The following is an 18,186-nucleotide window of genomic DNA, read 5'->3' on the forward strand; positions in this document are numbered from 1 at the left end:
CCTGCCAGGTGTGCATGGGGGTTTCACAGTTTATCAGGATCCTGCCAGGTGTGTATGGGGTTCTCAAGTTTATCAGGATCCTGCCAGGTGTGTCTGGAGATTTCACATTTTATCAGGATCCTGCCAGGTGTGTATGGGGGTTTCATAGTATTTCACGATCCTGCCAGGTGTGTATGGGGTTTTCACAGTGTATGAGGATCCTGCCAGGTGTGTTTGGGAATTTCACAGTGGATCAGGATCCTGCCAGGTCTGTATGGGGTTTTCACAGTTTGTCAGGATCCTGCCAGGTGTGTATGGGGGTATCATAGTTAATCAGGAAACTGCCAGGTGTGTATGAAGGTTTCATAGTTTATCAGGATCCTGCCAGGTGTGTATGGGGTTTTCACAGTGTACCAGGATCCTGACAGGTGTGTATGGGGGTTTCATAGTTTATCAGTATTCTGCCAGGTGTGTATGGGGGTTTCATAGTTTATCAGGATCCTGCCAGGTGTGTATGGAGTTTTCACAGTTTATCAGGATCCTGCCAGGTGTGTATGGGGGTATCATAGTTAATCAGGAAACTGCCAGGTGTGTATGAAGGTTTCATAGTTTATCAGGATCCTGCCAGGTGTGTATGGGGTTTTCACCGTGTACCAGGATCCTGACAGGTGTGTATGGGGGTTTCATAGTTTATCAGGATCCTGGCAGGTGTGTTTGGGGTTTTCACAGTGTATCAGGATCCTGCCAGGTGTGTACGGGGTTTTCACGGTGGATCAGGATCCTGCCAGGTGTGTATGGGGTTTTCACAGTTTAGCAGGATCCTGCCAGGTGTGTATGGGGGTTTCACAGTTTATCAGGATCCTGCCAGGTGTGCATGGGGTTTTCACAGTGTATCAGGGTCCTGCCAGTTGTGTATACGGGTTTCATAGTTTATCAGGATCCTACCAGGTGTGTTTGGGGTTTCCACAGTGTATCAGGATCCTGCCAGGTATGTATGGGGGTTTCATAGTTTATCAGGATCCTGCCAGGTGTGTATGGGGGTTTCATACTGTATCAGGATCCTGCCAGGTGTGTATGGGGTTTTCACAGTGTATCAGGATCCTGCCAGGTGTGCATGGGGTTTTCACAGTGGATCAGGATCCTGTCAGGTGTTTAAGGGGTTTTCACAGTGTATCAGGATCATGCCAGGTGTGTATGGGGTTTTCACAGTGGATCAGGATCCTGCCAGGTGTGCATGGGGTTTTCACAGTTTAGCAGGATACTGCCAGGTGTGTATGGGGGTTTCGCAGTTTATCAGGATCCTGCCAGGTGTGTATGGGGTTTTCACAGTGTATCAGGGTCCTGCCAGGTGCGTATGGGTGTTTCACAGTGTTTCAGGTTCCTGCCAGGTGAGTATGGGGTTTTCACAGTGTATCAGGGTCCTGCCTGTTGAGTATGGGGTTTTCACAGTTTATCAGGATCCAGCCAGGTCTGCATGGGGGTTTCACAGTTTATCAGGATCCTGCCAGGTGTGTATGGGGTTTTCACAGTTTATCAGGATCCTGCCAGGTGTGTATGGGTATTTCACAGTTTATCAGGATCCTGCCAGGTGTCTATGGGTTTTCACAGTTTGTCAGGATCCTGCCAGGTGTGCATGGGGGTTTCACAGTGTATCAGGGTCCTGCCAGGTGTGTACACGGGTTTCAATTTTATCAGGATCCTGCCAGGTGTGTATGGGGTTTTCACAGTGTATCAGGATCCTGCCAGGTGTGTATGGGGGTTTCATAGTTTATCAGGAAACTGCCAGGTGTGTATGAAGGTTTCATAGTTTATCAGGATCCGGCTAGGTGTGTGTGGGATTTTCACAGTGTATCAGGATCCTGCCAGGTGTGTATGGGGTTTTCATAGTGGATTAGGAACCTGCCAGGTGTGTATGGTGGTTTCATAGTTTATCAGGATACTGCCAGGTGTGTATGGGGGTTTCACAGTGGATCAGGATCCTGCCAGTTGTGTATGGGTGTTTCACAGTGTATCAGGTTCCTGCCAGGTGAGTATGGGGTTTTCACAGTGTATCAGGGTCCTGCCTGTTGAGTATGGGGTTTTCACAGTTTATCAGGATCCAGCCAGGTCTGTATGGGGGTTTCACAGTTTATCAGGATCCTGCCAGGTGTGTATGGGGTTTTCACAGTTTATCAGGATCCTGCCAGTGTGTATGGGTATTTCACAGTTTATCAGGATCCTGCCAGGTGTCTATGGGTTTTCACAGATTGTCAGGATCCTGCCAGGTGTGCATGGGGGTTTCACAGTGTATCAGGGTCCTGCCAGGTGTGTACACGGGTTTCATATTTTATCAGGATCCTGCCAGGTGTGTATGGGGTTTTCACAGTGTATCAGGATCCTGCCAGGTGTGTATGGGGTTTTCATAGTTTATCAGGATCCTGCCAGGTGTGTATGGGGGTTTCATAGTATATCAGGATCCTGCCAGGTGTGTCTGGGGTTTTCACAGTTTATCAGGATCCAGCCAGGTCTGTATGGGGGTTTCACAGTGGATCAGGATCCTGCCAGGTGTGTATGGGGATTTCACAGTTTATCAGGATCCTGCCAGGTGTGTATGGGTATTTCACAGTGTATCAGGATCCTGCCAGGTGCGTATGGGTATTTCACAGTTTATCTGGATCCTGCCAGGTGTGTATGGGTTTTCACAGTTTATCAGGATCCTGCCAGGTGTGCATGGGGGTTTCACAGTTTATCAGGATCCTGCTAGGTGTGTATGGGGTTTTCACAGTGTATCAAGATCCTGCCAGGAGTGTATGCGGTTTTCACAGTTTATCAGGATCCTGCCAGGTGTGTCTGGGGATTTCACAGTTTATCAGGATCCTGCCAGGTGTGTATGGGGGTTTCATAGTTTATCAGGATCCTGCCAGGTGTGTATGGGGTTTTCACAGTGTATAAGAATCCGTCCAGGTGTGTATGGGGTTTTCACAGTTTATCAGGATCCTGCCAGGTGTGTATGGGGGTTTCATAGTTTATCAGGAAACTGCCAGGTGTGTATGGGGGTTTCACAGTTTATCAGGATCCTGCCAGTTGTGTATGGGGTTTTCACAGTTTATCAGGATCCTGCCAGGAGTGTATGGGGGTTTCATAGTTTATCAGGAAACTGCCAGGTGTGTATGAAGGTTTCATAGTTTATCAGGATCCGGCTAGGTGTGTGTGGGATTTTCACAGTGTATCAGGATCCTGCCAGGTGTGTATGGGGTTTTCACAGTGGATCAGGAACCTGCCAGGTGTGTATGGTGGATTCATAGTTTATCAGGATACTGCCAGGTGTGTATGGGGGTTTCACAGTGGATCAGGATCCTGCCAGTTGTGTATAGGTTTTTCGCAGTGGATCAGGATACTGCCCGGTGTGCATAGGGTTTTCACAGTGTATCAGGATCCTGCCAGGTGTGTATGGGGTTTTCACAGTATATCAGGTTCTGCCAGGTGTGTATGGGGGTTGTCACAGAGTATCAGGATCCTGCCAGGTGTGCATGTGGATTTGACTGTTTTTCAGGATCCTGCCAGGTGTGTATGGGGTTTTCACAGTGGATCAGTATGCTTCCAGGTATGTATGGGGTTTTTCGCAGGGTATCAAGATCCTGCCAGGTGTGTTGGGGGTTTCACAGTATATCAGGATCCTGCCAGGTGTGTATGGGGTTTCACAGTTTATCAGGAGCCTGCCAGGTGTGTTGGGGGTTTCACAGTATATCAGGATCCTGCCAGGTGTGGATGGGGTTTCACAGTTTATCAGGATGCTGCCAGGTGTGTATGGGGGTTTCACAGTTTATCAGGATCATGCCAGGTGTGTATGGGGGTTTCACAGTTTATCAGGACCCTGCCAGGTGTGTATGGGGTTTTCACAGTGGATCAGGATCCTGCCAGGTGTGTATGGTGTTTCACAGTTTATCAGGATCCTGCCAGCTGTGTATGGGGTTTTCACAGTGTATCAGGATCCTGAGAGGTGTGTCTGGGGTTTTCACAGTGTATCAGGATCCTGCCAGGTGTGTCTGGGGTTTTCACAGTGTATCAGTGTCCTGCCAGGTGTGTATGGTGGTTTCGCAGTGTATCAGGGTCCTGCCAGGTGAGTATGGGGTTTTCAAAGTGTATCAGGATCCTGCCAGGTGAGGATGGGGTTTTCACAGTTTATCAGGATTCTGCCAGGTGTTTATGGGGTTTTCACAGTTTATCAGGATCGGGCCAGGTTTGAATGGGGGTTTCACAGTTTATCAGGATCCTGCCAGGTGTGTATGGGGGTTTCATAGTTTATCAGGATCCTGCCAGTTGTGTTTGGGGTTTTCACAGCTTATCAGGATCCTGCCAGGTGTGTATGGGGTTTTCACAGTGGATCAGGATCCTGCCAGGTGTGTATGGGGGTTTCACAGAGTATCAGGATCCTACCAGGTGTGTATGGGGGTTTCACAGTGTATCAGGATCCTGCCAGGTGTCTTTCTGGGTTTCACAGTGTATCAGGATCCTGCCAGGTGTGTATGGGGTTTTCACAGTTTATCAGCATCCTGCCAGGTGTATGTGGGGGTAACATAGTTTATCAGGATCCTGCCAGGTGTGTATGGGGGTTTCATAGTTTATCAGGATCCTGCCAGGTGTGTATGGGGTTTTCATAGTGTATCAGGATCCTGCCAGGTGTGTATGGGGTTTTCACAGTGGATCAGGATGCTGCCAGGTGTGTATGGGGTTTTCACAGTGTAACAGGATCCTGCCAGGTGTGTATGGGGTTTTCACAGTGGATCAGGATCCTGCCAGGTGTGTATGGGGTTTTCACAGTTTAGCAGGATCCTGCCAGGTGTGTATGGGGGTTTCACAGTTTATCAAGTTCCTGCCAGGTTTGTTTGGGGTTTTCACAGTGCATCAGGGTCCTGCCAGGTGTGTATGGGTGTTTCACAGTGTATCAGGGTCCTGCCAGGTGTGTATGGAATTTTCACAGTTTATCAGGATCCTGCCAGGTGCGTATGGGTATTTCACTGTTTATCAGGATCCTGCCAGGTGTGTATGAGTTTTCACAGTTAATCATGATCCTGCCAAGTGTGCATGGGGGTTTCACAGTTTATCAGGATCCTGCCAGGTGTGTATGGGGTTTTCACAGTGTATCAAGATCCTGCCAGGAGTGTATGGGGTTTTCAAAGTTTATCAGGATCCTGCCAGGTGTGTCTGGGGATTTCACAGTTTATCAGTATCCTGCCAGGTATGTATGGGGGTTTCATAGTTTATCAGCATCCTGCCAGGTGTGTATGGGGTTTTCACAGTGTATAAGGATCCTGCCAGGTGTGTATGGGGTTTTCACAGTGGTTCAGGATCCTGCCAGGTGTGTTTGCGGTTTTCACAGTTTATCAGGATCCTGCCAGGTGTGCATGGGGGTTTCACAGTTTATCAGGATCCTGCCAGGTGTGTATGGGGTTCTCACAGTTTATCAGGATCCTGCCAGGTGTGTCTGGGGTTTTCACATTTTATCAGGATCCTGCCAGGTGTGTATGGGGGTTTCATAGTATTTCAGGATCCTGCCAGGTGTGTATGGGGTTTTCACAGTGTATGAGGATCCTGCCAGGTGTGTATGGGGTTTTCACAGTGGATCAGGATCCTGCCATGTGTGTATGGGCTTTTCACAGTTTATCAGGATCCTGCCAGGTGTGTATGGGGGTATCATAGTTAATCAGGAAACTGCCAGGTGTGTATGAAGGTTTCATAGTTTATCAGGATCCTGCCAGGTGTGTATGGGGATTTCACAGTGTATCAGGACCCTGACAGGTGTGTATGGGGGTTTCATAGTTTATCAGGATTCTGCCAGGTGTGTATGGGGGTTTCATAGTTTATCAGGATCCTGCCAGGTGTGTATGGGGTTTTCACAGTGTATCAGAATCCTGCCAGGTGTGTATGGGGTTTTCACAGTGGATCAGGATCCTGGCAGGTGTGTTTGGGCTTTTCACAGTGTATCAGGATCCTGCCAGGTGTGTACGGGGTTTTCACGGTGGATCAGGATCCTGCCAGGTGTGTATGGGGTTTTCACAGTTTAGCAGGATCCTGCCAGGTGTGTATGGGGGTTTCACAGTTTATCAGGATCCTGCCAGGTGTGCATGGGGTTTTCACAGTGTATCAGGGTCCTGCCAGTTGTGTATACGGGTTTCATAGATTATCAGGATCCTGCCAGGTGTGTATGGGGTTTTCACAGTGTATCAGGATCCTGCCAGGTATGTATGGGGGTTTCATAGTTTATCAGGATCCTGCCAGGTGTGTATGGGGGTTTCATAGTGTATCAGGATCCTGCCAGGTGTGTATGGGGTTTTCACAGTGTATCAGGATCCTGCCAGGTGTGCATGGGGTTTTCACAGTGGATCAGGATCCTGCCAGGTGTGTATGGGGTTTTCACAGTGTATCAGGATCATGCCAGGTGTGTATGGGGTTTTCACAGTGGATCAGGATCCTGCCAGGTGTGTATGGGGTTTTCACAGTTTAGCAGGATCCTGCCAGGTGTGTATGGGGTTTTCACAGTGTATCAGGATCATGCCAGGTGTGTATGGGGTTTTCACAGTGGATCAGGATCCTGCCAGGTGTGTATGGGGTTTTCACAGTTTAGCAGGATACTTCCAGGTGTGTATGGGGGTTTCGCAGTTTATCAGGATCCTGCCAGGTGTGTATGGGGTTTTCACAGTGTATCAGGGTCCTGCCAGGTGTGTATGGGTGTTTCACAGTGTATCAGGTTCCTGCCAGGTGAGTATGGGGTTTTCACAGTGTATCAGGGTACTGCCTGTTGAGTATGGGGTTTTCACAGTTTATCAGGATCCTGCCAGGTGTGTATGGGGGTTTCATAGTATATCAGGATCCTGCCAGGTGTGTCTGGGGTTTTCACAGTTTATCAGGATCCAGCCAGGTCTGTATGGGGGTTTCACAGTGGATCAGGATCCTGCCAGGTGTGTATGGGGATTTCACAGTTTATCAGGATCCTGCCAGGTGTGTATGGGTATTTCACAGTGTATCAGGATCCTGCCAGGTGCGTATGGGTATTTCACAGTTTATCTGGATCCTGCCAGGTGTGTATGGGTTTTCACAGTTTATCAGGATCCTGCCAGGTGTGCATGGGGGTTTCACAGTTTATCAGGATCCTGCTAGGTGTGTATGGGGTTTTCACAGTGTATCAAGATCCTGCCAGGAGTGTATGCGGTTTTCACATTTTATCAGGATCCTGCCAGGTGTGTCTGGGGATTTCACAGTTTATCAGGATCCTGCCAGGTGTGTATGGGGGTTTCATAGTTTATCAGGATCCTGCCAGGTGTGTATGGGGTTTTCACAGTGTATAAGAATCCGTCCAGGTGTGTATGGGGTTTTCACAGTTTATCAGGATCCTGCCAGGTGTGTATGGGGGTTTCATAGTTTATCAGGAAACTGCCAGGTGTGTATGGGGGTTTCACAGTTTATCAGGATCCTGCCAGTTGTGTATGGGGTTTTCACAGTTTATCAGGATCCTGCCAGGAGTGTATGGGGGTTTCATAGTTTATCAGGAAACTGCCAGGTGTGTATGAAGGTTTCATAGTTTATCAGGATCCGGCTAGGTGTGTGTGGGATTTTCACAGTGTATCAGGATCCTGCCAGGTGTGTATGGGGTTTTCACAGTGGATCAGGAACCTGCCAGGTGTGTATGGTGGATTCATAGTTTATCAGGATACTGCCAGGTGTGTATGGGGGTTTCACAGTGGATCAGGATCCTGCCAGTTGTGTATAGGTTTTTCGCAGTGGATCAGGATCCTGCCCGGTGTGCATAGGGTTTTCACAGTGTATCAGGATCCTGCCAGGTGTGTATGGGGTTTTCACAGTATATCAGGTTCTGCCAGGTGTGTATGGGGGTTGTCACAGAGTATCAGGATCCTGCCAGGTGTGCATGTGGATTTGACTGTTTTTCAGGATCCTGCCAGGTGTGTATGGGGTTTTCACAGTGGATCAGTATGCTTCCAGGTATGTATGGGGTTTTTCGCAGGGTATCAAGATCCTGCCAGGTGTGTTGGGGTTTTCACAGTATATCAGGATCCTGCCAGGTGTGTATGGGGTTTCACAGTTTATCAGGAGCCTGCCAGGTGTGTTGGGGGTTTCACAGTATATCAGGATCCTGCCAGGTGTGGATGGGGTTTCACAGTTTATCAGGATGCTGCCAGGTGTGTATGGGGGTTTCACAGTTTATCAGGATCATGCCAGGTGTGTATGGGGGTTTCACAGTTTATCAGGACCCTGCCAGGTGTGTATGGGGTTTTCACAGTGGATCAGGATCCTGCCAGGTGTGTATGGTGTTTCACAGTTTATCAGGATCCTGCCAGCTGTGTATGGGGTTTTCACAGTGTATCAGGATCCTGAGAGGTGTGTCTGGGGTTTTCACAGTGTATCAGGATCCTGCCAGGTGTGTCTGGGGTTTTCACAGTGTATCAGTGTCCTGCCAGGTGTGTATGGTGGTTTCGCAGTGTATCAGGGTCCTGCCAGGTGAGTATGGGGTTTTCAAAGTGTATCAGGATCCTGCCAGGTGAGGATGGGGTTTTCACAGTTTATCAGGATTCTGCCAGGTGTTTATGGGGTTTTCACAGTTTATCAGGATCGGGCCAGGTTTGAATGGGGGTTTCACAGTTTATCAGGATCCTGCCAGGTGTGTATGGGGGTTTCATAGTTTATCAGGATCCTGCCAGTTGTGTTTGGGGTTTTCACAGCTTATCAGGATCCTGCCAGGTGTGTATGGGGTTTTCACAGTGGATCAGGATCCTGCCAGGTGTGTATGGGGGTTTCACAGAGTATCAGGATCCTACCAGGTGTGTATGGGGGTTTCACAGTGTATCAGGATCCTGCCAGGTGTCTTTCTGGGTTTCACAGTGTATCAGGATCCTGCCAGGTGTGTATGGGGTTTACACAGTTTATCAGCATCCTGCCAGGTGTATGTGGGGGTAACATAGTTTATCAGGATCCTGCCAGGTGTTTATGGGGGTTTCATAGTTTATCAGGATCCTGCCAGGTGTGTATGGGGTTTTCATAGTGTATCAGGATCCTGCCAGGTGTGTATGGGGTTTTCACAGTGGATCAGGATGCTGCCAGGTGTGTATGGGGTTTTCACAGTGTAACAGGATCCTGCCAGGTGTGTATGGGGTTTTCACAGTGGATCAGGATCCTGCCAGGTGTGTATGGGGTTTTCACAGTTTAGCAGGATCCTGCCAGGTGTGTATGGGGGTTTCACAGTTTATCAAGTTCCTGCCAGGTTTGTTTGGGGTTTTCACAGTGCATCAGGGTCCTGCCAGGTGTGTATGGGTGTTTCACAGTGTATCAGGGTCCTGCCAGGTGTGTATGGAATTTTCACAGTTTATCAGGATCCTGCCAGGTGCGTATGGGTATTTCACTGTTTATCAGGATCCTGCCAGGTGTGTATGAGTTTTCACAGTTAATCATGATCCTGCCAAGTGTGCATGGGGGTTTCACAGTTTATCAGGATCCTGCCAGGTGTGTATGGGGTTTTCACAGTGTATCAAGATCCTGCCAGGAGTGTATGGGGTTTTCAAAGTTTATCAGGATCCTGCCAGGTGTGTCTGGGGATTTCACAGTTTATCAGTATCCTGCCAGGTATGTATGGGGGTTTCATAGTTTATCAGCATCCTGCCAGGTGTGTATGGGGTTTTCACAGTGTATAAGGATCCTGCCAGGTGTGTATGGGGTTTTCACAGTGGTTCAGGATCCTGCCAGGTGTGTTTGCGGTTTTCACAGTTTATCAGGATCCTGCCAGGTGTGCATGGGGGTTTCACAGTTTATCAGGATCCTGCCAGGTGTGTATGGGGTTCTCACAGTTTATCAGGATCCTGCCAGGTGTGTCTGGGGTTTTCACATTTTATCAGGATCCTGCCAGGTGTGTATGGGGGTTTCATAGTATTTCAGGATCCTGCCAGGTGTGTATGGGGTTTTCACAGTGTATGAGGATCCTGCCAGGTGTGTATGGGGTTTTCACAGTGGATCAGGATCCTGCCATGTGTGTATGGGCTTTTCACAGTTTATCAGGATCCTGCCAGGTGTGTATGGGGGTATCATAGTTAATCAGGAAACTGCCAGGTGTGTATGAAGGTTTCATAGTTTATCAGGATCCTGCCAGGTGTGTATGGGGATTTCACAGTGTATCAGGACCCTGACAGGTGTGTATGGGGGTTTCATAGTTTATCAGGATTCTGCCAGGTGTGTATGGGGGTTTCATAGTTTATCAGGATCCTGCCAGGTGTGTATGGGGTTTTCACAGTGTATCAGAATCCTGCCAGGTGTGTATGGGGTTTTCACAGTGGATCAGGATCCTGGCAGGTGTGTTTGGGCTTTTCACAGTGTATCAGGATCCTGCCAGGTGTGTACGGGGTTTTCACGGTGGATCAGGATCCTGCCAGGTGTGTATGGGGTTTTCACAGTTTAGCAGGATCCTGCCAGGTGTGTATGGGGGTTTCACAGTTTATCAGGATCCTGCCAGGTGTGCATGGGGTTTTCACAGTGTATCAGGGTCCTGCCAGTTGTGTATACGGGTTTCATAGATTATCAGGATCCTGCCAGGTGTGTATGGGGTTTTCACAGTGTATCAGGATCCTGCCAGGTATGTATGGGGGTTTCATAGTTTATCAGGATCCTGCCAGGTGTGTATGGGGGTTTCATAGTGTATCAGGATCCTGCCAGGTGTGTATGGGGTTTTCACAGTGTATCAGGATCCTGCCAGGTGTGCATGGGGTTTTCACAGTGGATCAGGATCCTGCCAGGTGTGTATGGGGTTTTCACAGTGTATCAGGATCATGCCAGGTGTGTATGGGGTTTTCACAGTGGATCAGGATCCTGCCAGGTGTGTATGGGGTTTTCACAGTTTAGCAGGATACTTCCAGGTGTGTATGGGGGTTTCGCAGTTTATCAGGATCCTGCCAGGTGTGTATGGGGTTTTCACAGTGTATCAGGGTCCTGCCAGGTGTGTATGGGTGTTTCACAGTGTATCAGGTTCCTGCCAGGTGAGTATGGGGTTTTCACAGTGTATCAGGGTACTGCCTGTTGAGTATGGGGTTTTCACAGTTTATCAGTATCCAGCCAGGTCTGTATGGGGGTTTCACAGTTTATCAGGATCCTGCCAGGTGTGTATGGGGTTTTCACAGTTTATCAGGATCCTGCCAGGTGTGTATGGGTATTTCACAGTTTATCAGGATCCTGCCAGGTGTCTATGGGTTTTCACAGTTTGTCAGGATCCTGCCAGGTGTGCATGGGGGTTTCACAGTTTATCAGGATCCTGCCAAGTGTGTATGGGGTCTTCACAGTGTATCAGGGTCCTGCCAGGTGTGTACACGGGTTTCATATTTTATCAGGATCCTGCCAGGTGTGTATGGGGTTTTCACAGTGTATCAGGATCCTGCCAGGTGTGTATGGGGGTTTCATAGTTTATCAGGATCCTGCCAGGTGTGTATGGGGGTTTCATTGTATATCAGGATCCTGCCAGGTGTGTCTGGGGTTTTCACAGTGTATCAGGATCCTGCCAGGTGTGTATGGGGTTTTCACAGTGGATCAGGATCCTGCCAGATGTGTGTGGGATTTTCACAGTGTATCAGGATCCTGCCAGGTGTGTATGGGGTTTTCACAGTGTATCAGGATCCTGCCAGGTGCGTATGGGTATTTCACAGTTTATCTGGATCCTGCCAGGTGTGTATGGGTTTTCACAGTTTATCAGGATCCTGCCAGGTGTGCATGGGGGTTTCACAGTTTATCAGGATCCTGCTAGGTGTGTATGGGGTTTTCACAGTGTATCAAGATCCTGCCAGGAGTGTATGCTGTTTTCACAGTTTATCAGGATCCTGCCAGGTGTGTCTGGGGATTTCACAGTGTATCAGGATCCTGCCAGGTGTGTATGGGGGTTTCATAGTTTATCAGGATCCTGCCAGGTGTGTATGGGGTTTTCACAGTGTATAAGAATCCGTCCAGGTGTGTATGGGGTTTTCACAGTTTATCAGGATCCTGCCAGGTGTGTATGGGGGTTTCATAGTTTATCAGGGAACTGCCAGGTGTGTATGGGGGTTTCACAGTTTATCAGGATCCTGCCAGTTGTGTATGGGGTTTTCACAGTTTATCAGGATCCTGCCAGGTGTGTATGGGGGTTTCATAGTTTATCAGGAAACTGCCAGGTGTGTATGAAGGTTTCATAGTTTATCAGGATCCGGCTAGGTGTGTGTGGGATTTTCACAGTGTATCAGGATCCTGCCAGGTGTGTATGGTGTTTTCACAGTGGATCAGGAACCTGCCAGGTGTGTATCGGGGTTTCATAGTTTATCAGGATACTGCCAGGTGTGTATGGGGGTTTCACAGTGGATCAGGATCCTGCCAGGTGTGTATAGGTTTTTCACAGTGGATCAGGATCCTGCCCGGTGTGCATAGGGTTTTCACAGTGTATCAGGATCCTGCCAGGTGTGTATGGGGTTTTCACAGTATATCAGGTTCTGCCAGGTGTGTATGGGGGTTGTCACAGAGTATCAGGATCCTGCCAGGTGTGCATGTGGATTTGAATGTTTTTCAGGATCCTGCCAGGTGTGTATGGGGTTTTCACAGTGGATCAGTATGCTTCCAGGTATGTATGGGGTTTTTCGCAGGGTATCAAGATCCTGCCAGGTGTGTTGGGGGTTTCACAGTATATCAGGATCCTGCCAGGTGTGTATGGGGTTTCACAGTTTATCAGGAGCCTGCCAGGTGTGTTGGGGGTTTCACAGTATATCAGGATCCTGCCAGGTGTGGATGGGGTTTCACAGTTTATCAGGATGCTGCCAGGTGTGTATGGGGGTTTCACAGTTTATCAGTACCCTGCCAGGTGTGTATGGGGTTTTCACAGTGGATCAGGATCCTGCCAGGTGTGTATGGTGTTTCACAGTTTATCAGGATCCTGCCAGGTGTGTATGGGGTTTTCACAGTGTATCAGGATCCTGAGAGGTGTGTCTGGGGTTTTCACAGTGTATCAGGATCCTGCCAGGTGTGTATGGGGTTTTCACAGTGTATCAGTGTCCTGCCAGGTGTGTATGGTGGTTTCGCAGTGTATCAGGGTCCTGCCAGGTGAGTATGGGGTTTTCAAAGTGTATCAGGATCCTGCCAGGTGAGGATGGGGTTTTCACAATTTATCAGGATTCTGCCAGGTGTTTATGGGGGTTTCGCAGTTTATCAGGTTCCTGCCAGGTGTGCCTGGGGTTTTCACAGTTTATCAGGATCGGGCCAGGTTTGTATGGGGGTTTCACAGTTTATCAGGATCCTGCCAGGTGTGTATGGGGGTTTCATAGTTTATCAGGATCCTGCCAGTTGTGTTTGGTGTTTTCACAGCTTATCAGGATCCTGCCAGGTGTGTATGGGGTTTTCACAGTGGATCAGGATCCTGCCAGGTGTGTATGGGGGTTTCACAGAGTATCAGGATCCTACCAGGTGTGTATGGGGGTTTCACAGTGTATCAGGATCCTGCCAGGTGTGTTTCTGGGTTTCACAGTGTATCAGGATCCTGCCAGGTGTGCATGGGGTTTTCACAGTGGATCAGGATCCTGCCAGGTTTGTATAGGTTTTTCACAGTGGATCAGTATATGCCAGGTGTGTTTGGTGTTTTCACAGTGATTTAGGATCCTGCCAGGTGTGTATACAGGTTTCATAGTTTATCAGGATCCTGCCAGGTGTGTATGGGGGTTTCAGAGTTTATCAGGATCCTGCCAGGTGTGTCTGGGGTTTTCACAGTGTATCAGGATCCTGCCAGGTGTGCATGGGGTTTTCAGAGTGGATCAGGATCCTGCCAGGTGTGAAGGGGTTTTCTCAGTGGATCAGGATCCTGCCAGGTGTGTATGGGGTTTTCACAGTTTATCAGTATCCTGCCAGGTGTGTATGGGGTTTCATAGTTTATCAGGATGCTGCCAGGAGTGTATGGGTTTTTCACACTGTATCAGGATCCTGCCAGGAGTGTATGGGGTTTTCACAGTGTATAAGGATCCTGCCAGGTGTGTATGGGGTTTTCACTGTGTATCAGGATCCTGCCAGGTGTGTATGGGGTTTTCACAGTTTATCAGGATCCTGCCAGGTGTGTATGGGGGTTTCACAGTGTATCGGGATCCTGACAGGTGTGTATGGGCTTTTCACAGTGGATCAGGTTCCTGCCAGGTGTGTATGAGGTTTTCACAGTTTATCATTATCCTTCTAGATGTGTATGGGCGTTTCACAATTTATCAGGATCCTGCCAGGTGTGTACGGGGTTTTCACAGTTTATCAGTGTCCTGCCAGGTGTGTATGGGGGTTTCACAGTTTGTTAGGATCCTGCCAGGTGTGTATGAGGTTTTCACAGTATTTCAAGATCCTGCCAGGTGTGTATGGGGTTTTCACAGTGTATCATGATCCTGACAGGTGTGTATGGGGTTATTCACAGTGTATCAGGATCCTGCCAGGTGTGTTTTGGGTTTTCACTGTGTATCAAGATCCTGCCAGGTGTGTATGGGGTTTTCACAGTTTATCAGGATCCTGCCAGGTGTGTATGGGCGTTTCGTAGTTTATCAGGATCCTGCCAGGTGTGTATGGGGTTTTCACAGTGTATCAATATCCTGCCAGGGGTGCATGGGGTTTTCACAGTTTATCTCGATCCTGCCAGGTGTGTATGGGGTTTTCACAGTTTATCAGTATCCTGCCAGGTGTGTCTGGGGTTTCATTGTTTAACAGGATGCTGCCAGGTGTGTATGGGTTTTTCACAGTGTATCAGGATCCTGCCAGGTGTGAATGGGGTTTTCACAGTGTATCAGAATCCTGCCAGGTGTGTATGGGGTTTTCACTGTGTATCAGGATCCTGCCAGGTGTGTATGGGGTTTTCGCAGTTTATCAGGATCCTGCCATGTGTGTATGGGGGTTTCACAGTGTATCAGGATCCTGACAGGTGTGTATGGGCTTTTCACAGTGGATCAGGATCCTGCCAGGTGTGTGTGGGGTTTTCACAGTTTATCATTATCCTTCCAGATGTGTATGGGTGTTTCACAATTTATCAGGATCCTGCCAGGTGTGTACGCGGTTTTCACAGTTTATCAGGGTCCTGCCAGGTGTGTATGGGGGTTTCACAGTTTGTTAGGATCCTGCCAGGTGTGTATGGGGTTTTCACAGTATTTCAAGATCCTGCCAGGTGTGTATGGGGTTTTCACAGTGTATCATGATCCTGCCAGGTGTGTATGGGGGTATTCACAGTGTATCAGCATCCTGCCAGGTGTATTTTGGGGTTTCACAGTGTATCAAGATCCTACCAGGTGTGTATGGGGTTTTCACAGTTTATCAGGATCCTGCCATGTGTGTATGGGGGTTTCATAGTTTATCAGGATCCTGCAAAGTATGTATGGGGTTTTCACAGTGTATCAATATCCTGCCAGGTGTGTTTGGGGTTTTCACAGTTTATCAGGATCCTGCCAGGTGTGTATGGGTATTTCTCAGTTTATCAGGATCCTGCCAGGTGTCTATGGGTTTTCACAGTTTGTCAGGATCCTGCCAGGTGTCCATGGGGGTTTCACAGTTTATCAGGATCCTGCCAAGTGTGTATGGGGTTTTCACAGTGTATCAGTGTCCTGCCAGGTGTGTACACGGGTTTCATATTTTATCAGGATCCTGCCAGGTGTGTATTTGGTTTTCACAGTGTATCAGGATCCTGCCAGGTGTGTATGGGGGTTTCATATTTTATCAGGATCCTGCCAGGTGTGTATGGGTGTTTCATAGTTTATCAGGATCCTGCCAGGTGTGTATGGGGTTTTCATAGTGTATCAGGATCCTGCCAGGTGTGTATGGGGTTTTCCCCAGTGGATCAGGATCCTGCCAGGTGTGTATGGGATTTTCACAGTGTATCAGGATCCTGCCAGGTGTGTATGGGGTTTTCACAGTGGATCAGGATCCAGCCAGGTGTGTATGGGGTATTCACAGTTTAGCAGGATCCTGCCAGGTGTGTCTGGGGGTTTCATTGCTTATCAGGATCCTGCCAGGTGTGTATGGGGTTTTCACAGTGTATCAGGGTCCTGCCAGGTGTGTATGGGTGTTTCACAGTGTATCAGGATCCTGCCAGGTGTGTATGGGTTTCTCACAGTTTAGTAGGATCCTACCAGGTGCGTAAATGGTATTTCACAGTTTATCAGGATCCTGCCAGGTGTGTATGGGTTTTCACAGTTTATCAGGATCCTGCCAGGTGTGCATGGGGGTTTCACAGTTTATCAGGATCCTGCCAGGTGTGTATGGGGTTTTCACAGTGTATCAAGATCCTGCCAGGAGTGCATGGGGTTTTCACAGTTTATCAGGATCCTGCCAGGTGTGTCTGGGGATTTCACAGTTTATCAGGATCCTGCCAGGTGTGTATGGGGGTTTCATAGTTTATCAGGATCCTGCCAGGTGTGTATGGGATTTTCACAGTGTATAAGAATCCTGCCAGGTGTGTATGGGGTTTTCCCAGTTTATCAGGATCCTGCCAGGTGTGTATGGGGGTTTCACAGTTTATCAGGATCCTGCCAGTTGTGTATGGGGTTTTCACAGTTTATCAGGATCCTGCCATGTGTGTATGGGGGTTTCATAGTTTATCAGGAAACTGCCAGGTGTGTATGAAGGGATCATAGTTTATCAGGATCCGGCTAGGTGTGTGTGGGATTTTCACAGTGTATCAGGATCCTGCCAGGTGTGTATTGGGTTTTCACAGTGGATCAGGAACCTGCCAAGTGTGTATGGGGTTTTCACAGTGTATCAGGATGCTGCCAGGTGTGTATGGGGGTTTCACAGTGGATCAGGATCCTGCCAGGTGTGTATGGGGTTTTCACAGTGTATCAGGTTCCTGCCAGGTGTGTTTGGGGTTTTCACTGTGCATCAGGATCCTGCCAGGTGTATTTGGGGTTTTCAATGTTCATCAGGATCCTGCCAGGTGTGTATGGGGTTTTCACAGTATATCAGGGTCCTGTCAGGTGTGTATGGGGTTTTCACAGTGTATCAGGATCCTGCCAGATGAGTATGGGTTTTCACAGAGGATCAGGCTCCTGCCAGGTGTGTATGGGGATTTCACAGTGTATCAGGATCCTGCCAGGTGTGTATGGGGTTTTCATAGTGTATCAGGGTCCTGCCAGGTGTGTATGGAGGTTTAACAGTGTTTCAGGATCCTGCTAGATGTTTCTGGGTTTTCACAGTGTATCAGGATCCTGCCAGGAGTGTATGGGGTTTTCACAGTGTATCAGGTCCTGCCAGGTGTGTATGGGGTTTTCACAATGTATCAGTATCCTGCCAGGGGTGTATGGGGTTTCACAGTGGATCAGGTTCATGTCAGGTGTGTATGGGGTTTTCACAGTGTATCAGGATCCTGCCAGGTGTGTATGGGGTTTCACAGTGGATCAGGATCCTGCCAGGTGTGCATCGGGTTTTCACAGTATATCAGGATCCTGCCAGGAGTGTATGGGATTTCACAGTGGATCAGGATCCTGCCAGGTGTGTATGGGGTTTCACAGTGGATCAGGAACCTGCCAGGTGTGTATGGGGTTTCACAGTGGATCAGGATACTGCCAGGTGTGCATCGGGTTTTCACAGTATATCAGGATCCTGCCGGGTGTGTATGGGGTTTTCACAGTGTATCAGGATCCTGCCTGTTGTGTATGGGGTTTCACAGTGGATCAGGATCCTGCCAGGTGTGTATGGGGTTTCACAGTGGATCAGGAACCTGCCAGGAGTGTCTGGGGTTTTCACAGTGTATCAGGGACCTGCCAGGTGTGTATGGGGTTTTCACAGTGTATCAGTATCCTGCCAGGTGTGTATGGGGTTTCACAGTGGATCAGGATCCTGCCAGGTGTGTTTGGGGGTTTCACAGTGGATCAGGATCCTGCCAGGTTTGTATGGGTTTTTCACAATGTATCAGGGTCCTGCCAGGTGTGTATGGGGGTTTCACAGAGTATCAGGATGCTGCCAGGTGTGTATGGGGGTTTCACAGTGGATCAGGATCCTGCCAGGTGTGTATGGGGTTTTCACAGTGTATCAGGATCCTGCCAGGTCTGTCTGGGGGGTTTCACATTGTATCAGGATCCTGCCAGATGTGTATGGGTTTTCACAGTGTATCTGGATCCTGCCAGGTGTGTATGGGGTTCTCACTGCGCATTAGGATCCTGCAAGGTGTGTATGGGTTTTTCACAGTGTATCAGGATCCTGCCAGGTGTGTATGGGGGT

The sequence above is a fragment of the Heterodontus francisci genome, unplaced genomic scaffold (assembly GCF_036365525.1).
Source record: "Heterodontus francisci isolate sHetFra1 unplaced genomic scaffold, sHetFra1.hap1 HAP1_SCAFFOLD_325, whole genome shotgun sequence".
Classification (NCBI taxonomy): Eukaryota; Metazoa; Chordata; class Chondrichthyes; order Heterodontiformes; family Heterodontidae; genus Heterodontus; species Heterodontus francisci.